Here is a 6,000-nt window from a genome sequence, read left to right as displayed (position 1 = left end):
CCCACAATAACAAATTCTCTCTTACAATGGCTTCTTCCACTTCAATCCTTCTTGGCCCACCTTCCGTCGCCGGCGATCTACAAACCGTCAACCCAGTCACCGTCAATTCATTGGAAACCCCTGTTTCCGATTGATGGGTCTAACCGAAAACTTTTCCCCGACGTTTCTCTCTTCCGGGAGCCCATGTCTCGATTTCTTCTTCCACATCGTCCCCGACACATGTCCCGGTGATCTGATCCAAAGGCTTGAGAGTTCTTGGACTCACGATCCCTTGACTACGTTGAAGCTCGTCTGCAATCTCAGAGGTGTCAGAGGAACCGGGAAATCAGATAAAGAAGGGTTTTACACTGCTGCCCTTTGGCTTTTCAAGAATCACCCAAGAACCCTAGCTTTGAATCTCCCTTCTCTTGTTGATTTTGGGTATTTCAAAGATTTGCCTGAGATTCTGTACCGGATCTTGGAAGGTGATCAACAGATGGGGAGAGGGAGAAAGCGAGTTTGGAGGAAGAGGATTCAGAGGAGATTCAAAGGAACGTGTGAGCAAAGGTCTGATGTTTCCGGTGAACTTGAAGATCGGATTCTGGAAAATGTTGAGGAGATTGGTGGTCCTGTGGATAAGATCAAGGCTAGGGCTTTGCGGAAACAGAGAGAGGTCGAAAAGGCGAAAAAGGCGCTAGAGAGGTATAACTCTGATGCTAGTTACAGATTACTCTTTGATCGAACTGCGGATTTGTTTGCCGATGTGTTGAAATCGGATTTGGAGTATTTGAATTCGAATCAGCCGAATAAGATTGGGTTAGCTTCCAAGTGGTGTCCTTCTGTTGATTCTTCTTATGACAAGGCTACTCTGATATGTGAGGCTATTGCTAGAAGGATGTTTTCTAGAGATGAGTATGGTCAAGGAATCGAAGAAGCGCATTACGCGTATAGGATTAGAGATAGGCTGAGGAAAGAAGTTCTTGTGCCGTTGCATAAAGCTCTTGAGTTGCCTGAGTTGTCCATGAGTGCAAGAGAATGGAACTTGTTGAAGTACAATAGAGTTGCTTCTGTGGCTATGCAGAATTATAGAACGCACTTTGCGGAACATGATTTGGAGAGGTTTACAGAGTTTTTGGGGGATGTGAAAGCCGGGAAGAAGAAGATTGCGGCTGGCGCGTTGCTTCCTCATCAGATCATCAGCCAACTGGAGGATAGAGAAGTCGGTGCTGAAGTTGCAGAGCTTCAGTAGGAGAGAATGGTTGATGATGTTGCCAAGAAAGGGAAGATGAAGAGTTCTTTGGCGGTTTGTGATGTCTCTGGAAGCATGTCAGGTACACCTATGGAGGTTTGTGTGGCGCTAGGGTTGTTGGTTTCGGAACTTAACGAAGAGCCGTGGAAAGGGAAAGTTATCACTTTTAGTGAGAACCCGGAGCTGCATGTAGTAACAGGTTCGAGTCTGAGAGAAAAGACTCGCTTTATCAGACGAATGGATTGGGGAGGGAACACGGATTTACAGAAGGTGTTTGATCGTATTCTTGATGTTGCAGTCGAGAATAACCTAACCGATGATGAGATGATCAAGCGGATCTTTGTGTTCAGCGACATGGAGTTCGATGATGCGACAGGAAACTACCATTGGGAATGGGAGGTGAGTGACTCCGAAAGTGACCCCGGGAGCGACTACCAGACTGCTTATGAGAGTGATGAGAGTGACTACGAAACTAGATATGAGGAACGGTTGAAAAAATCGAAGGAACGGTCCAAGAAGAAGTGGGAGACGGATTATGAGGTGGTTCAGAGGAAGTATAAAGAGAAGGGTTTTGAGAAGGTTCCGGAAATAGTATTTTGGAACCTGAGGGACTCGTCGGCTACACCAGTGGCGGCTAAGCAGAAAGGAGTGGCTCTGGTTAGCGGGTTTTCCAAGAATCTACTGACTCTGTTAAGAAGGTGGGATCGTGAATCCTGAAGATATCATGGGGTTAGCCATCAAAGGTGAGGAGTATCAGAAGCTTGCCGTTTATGACTGAGAATAATAAAACATACACAAGCCGCTGTATGCTTAAACCTAGCTAGCACCATCGTTTTATCACTTTTCTTTGAGTTTTTATAATAGGAAGTTCTATATTTTAGTTTTGTTCTGTGATCTCTCAAAGCCTCGTTTTCTCATACCTTATCTTTTTCTTTCTCTATTTTTGTCCTAATAGACAAAAGCCAAAATTATTATTCTACAATCTCTTTCTTTCCTCGTTAATCCCCGTAACCCCCCGTTGATCGAAATATGTTGATTTGCAATCAATTCTGAAGTTCTCAGAGTTCGAAATAATACAACTGATAAACTTTTGATGCCAACGTAACACTAAGGCAAAATAACTTTTTAGCAATCATGCCAAAGTAATTCGACTATACAATGAGAGGAATGTGATGTAGTTGGTACAAAATACTTGATTGATGGTGCTGTAGTTGGTACAAAATACTTGATTGATGTAGTCAAATATTTCGATGTCTATATTAAGAAAAAGATTAATGTTAATAGATAATAATAAGCATTCATCATGGTGTGTAAGCCAAAAATTTTAGTTGAATTGGTACGTACTTGTTCGTGAAAATATTGTCAAACCTTAATAAATTTGACGTGTGAAGAAGATTTTGAAAATTTCCGCGAATATGAACTCTAGAACAGAATGGTACATACTATAATAAAGTCTTCGACTTTCACATAATGGACATTTACTGGATTTGCCTTCAACTAGGTCTATCCCAACAAGGATGTGCTACTTAATTAATAATAATCTAGCTCGAATCTCACTTGAATCACAATACATGCTGGTTAACATTTTTTTTTTTTCTTTTCTAAATCTAGTTTATATGTCAAATATCAATATGCAGTTAAAGGAAGTACGTAATTAATTGAAAACACAATTGATATCTTCGAAGTTTCAACGAATGAGATTTGATTAAACCCTTCTAATTTTTATTTCCCACTATAACATGTTCCATTCTTTCTACACGTACGTTAATGACACTCCCTAATCTATTCTACCATTTCTTGCCATAAAAAAAATCAAATAAAATTAAAATAAAAGGATAATACTCAATTACATACAAAATACAATTCAGCTGTAGTAGAACATGTACATTAGGTACCTTAAGACAAACACATGTCTCATTTTGATCTTATTTATGAAATGACTTTAAATCATTCTCTAAACATAGCTGATGTGGGAAGTTGAACATATATTTTTTATACTAACTGTATAATATATATCCGTTTAAAAAAATTTTCATGTTACAATATATGCAGAAAATTAGATTTTTATGAATTTTATGTATTATATGATGATTCAAAATAATTAAAAAAAGAATCAAACAAAAATGTTTGGAGAATCATGATTTTAAATTTTGTCAACAAAATCTTTTAAATATCTATATTGTTAGTTTAAAAGAAAAAAATATGGATAATATTAATACTATGTTTGGCTGCAAGAATAGCTATAAATTACTTAGAATGCGAGTGTTTAAAAACATCTATAAAATAAGTTCAAAAATATTATATAAATTATATAGATTATATCCAGTTTGTTTTATGGCAAGGTATATTATTTTTTGGCATTCTAGCATTGCACTCATTTTGATCAGAGAAGACAAACAAAGATTTAACTATTTTTGGAACTCTTTTTCAGATCTCCTTCCTCATTCCTTGATTCATTGAGAATTCTCACATTGTAAATGTCTTGATTGTATGATCAATATAAGATATCATTTTTCGTTGAAGTCAATCATATAATTTCAATTTGTTGGATTTTTGTCTTCAATTTGGATAGGATAGGAACCCAAAGCCATATTATGGAATAGAAATCGTATAGTAGATGATGTGGTCTTTTCACAACTGTACTGACCATTCTTTCTACGAGTGTCTCCAACCATCATTAGCATACTTTAGTGGATTATTGCTTGTTTTGCATCAAATTATTATATATTGATAGAATATAGGAATATACTCTATCATTTTTATATTTCTATATTTCTATATAGAAATTGAAGAAAGTCATGTTTTTGAAATCTGGTGGTGATGATAATGTTGGAGAAGAGAAGGATATTGTTATTCTTGGAGGAGATTCTGAGTGTTCGAATTTGTTTGAGGAGTCTTTTCTGGTTCGGACTATTGCGGGTTTTGGTGTGGATAAGTTTTCTGTGAAAGAGAAGTGGAGTAAAGTGTCGATGGAGACTAAGAAAAGAATTGAAAAGAAGTTGAAGTTGGTGGAGGCCAAGGAATATGAGTTGTTGAGGTTGAAGAGTGACATTTCGAAGGAGGTGGCCTATGTGATGACTCAAGGCATATAAGAAGAAGCAAGTTGGATATGTATAGGTTTAGCGATTTTAATCGCAGGTTTAATGGAGATGATGCAATGTCTCTTTTTGTTATCTATCTACGTTTCTGTTTTTAAGTCTTTTGGATTCTTATGTGATGATTAAATTAAGAAGAAGAAGACAAATTAGTTGTCTAATTAGTCTTTTGGTCGACGAGCAAAGACTATATGTAAGCTTTGCATTTTAACTCGTTTGTAATAAGCGAAGACTATATATGTTTTGCTTTGGCTATGACATCCAATTTGGAAAAAATATTAAAGGACATACTTATTAGTTTTTTTTTTTAATATATATTTTTTGAGATTCAGAAGATAAGAGGAGTTTTCTTAATTTTTCTTCGATTCTAGTTTTAAAATCAAAATCTAAAATCTAAAAACTAAAAACTAGAATTCAAAAACCACTTTAAAACTTGTAAACATTCATGGCCTTATAGCTTCTATTTTTATTAGTATTGATTATAAAAGTTGAAAGTTGTACTTTTACAAAGGCAGAGAAATGTAGATGCATCACCAGTAGATGCTAAGCACAATCCTCCTTTAGGGAAATTTTGGTCGACACATTTTTGGTCGCAGTTTGTTATCTCTCCACATGGATCGGCTGAATCGCCATCCTTCATCGCATACAAAGTCTTGTCTTTTGTAGAAAATATCTCTCTTGTCGCAAGACCTTTAAATAACAAAGAAGAGTTCAAAGACAATTAATATTGAACACAAAAACTAATATTGATGAGTGACATGTTGAAAAGAAAAGGACAAAAAAAAAAGACCTTGATTAAAAAGAAGAGCAAGACAAAGAAATGTGAAAAACAAGCATTTGTGTGTAGAGACCATTTTAATATGCTTCAGTCAACAAATGTCTCGGTGTAAGTTTGTTTCCTCAAGTTCAAGTATATATATATAGCCAAAACAATTTAATACTATTTCCTAATTATTATAGCCATTTGTCATGTGACATTATTAGTGTGGGTTTATCTTTTTAATATTAGTCAATGCCTACATTAATGTATAAACAACACAGATGAAAGCGGATTCAAAATTGAAATTATATATATAAAAATAGAGTCTCAGTCTCTCCTTATTGGTCCACTTGGCAATGCAATTTTAACAAAAAATTTTTTATTAATACACAAATTTTTAAAAAAATTAATTTTCACATTTAACTCACATAATATAAAACTGAAATCTTTATAGCTTCTCCCTATAAATTATGCATTAACTTTATTTCTCCACTAAGTTGTATTAATCAATTGTAATAAAACAAAACAATAAATTAGAATTGTAACTCTCATTTTTCTAAATGTAATTTTTCATCATTTCTCTTTCTATAAATACTCATTATCTTATTCTCTTAGTCTATCACTCTTTCATTCTCTCATCTTCTTCCACTACTCTCAAATCTCTTTTTTATTTTGTTTTGTTTTGTTTTGTTTTGTTTTGTATTTTTTTTGTTATTGTTATTATATGGGTTATAAAAAATCAAATCAAATATCATTGTAAAAGCTTAGTTTTAGAGTTTGTATGATATGTGTATCTTATATATTTATTTTAATCTTTTAAAATGTTTATCTCCATTTTCTATTTTATATTAACATCTTATAAATCATTATTTTCATACTTCCTTACAATATTCACCACACAATAAGATCATAAAGTT

The 6,000-nt window shown here is 34.4% G+C and overlaps 1 long non-coding RNA gene and 1 pseudogene across 1 annotated transcript; one reads left to right on the top strand and one right to left on the bottom strand.

Annotated features, from left to right (window-relative positions):
• LOC104747924 lies at positions 1-2,219 on the top strand (annotated as a pseudogene).
• LOC104747923 lies at positions 4,770-5,197 on the bottom strand. The gene is made up of 2 exons (XR_761274.1): positions 5,114-5,197; positions 4,770-5,013 (listed from the first exon to the last, which is right to left on the bottom strand). It is a non-coding gene; the product is annotated as an uncharacterized LOC104747923 (long non-coding RNA).

This window comes from Camelina sativa, chromosome 15 (assembly GCF_000633955.1).
Source record: "Camelina sativa cultivar DH55 chromosome 15, Cs, whole genome shotgun sequence".
Lineage (NCBI taxonomy): Eukaryota > Viridiplantae > Streptophyta > Magnoliopsida > Brassicales > Brassicaceae > Camelina > Camelina sativa.
Note: the sequence above shows the minus strand (reverse complement) of the source record. Positions and strands in the feature narration are given on the sequence as shown.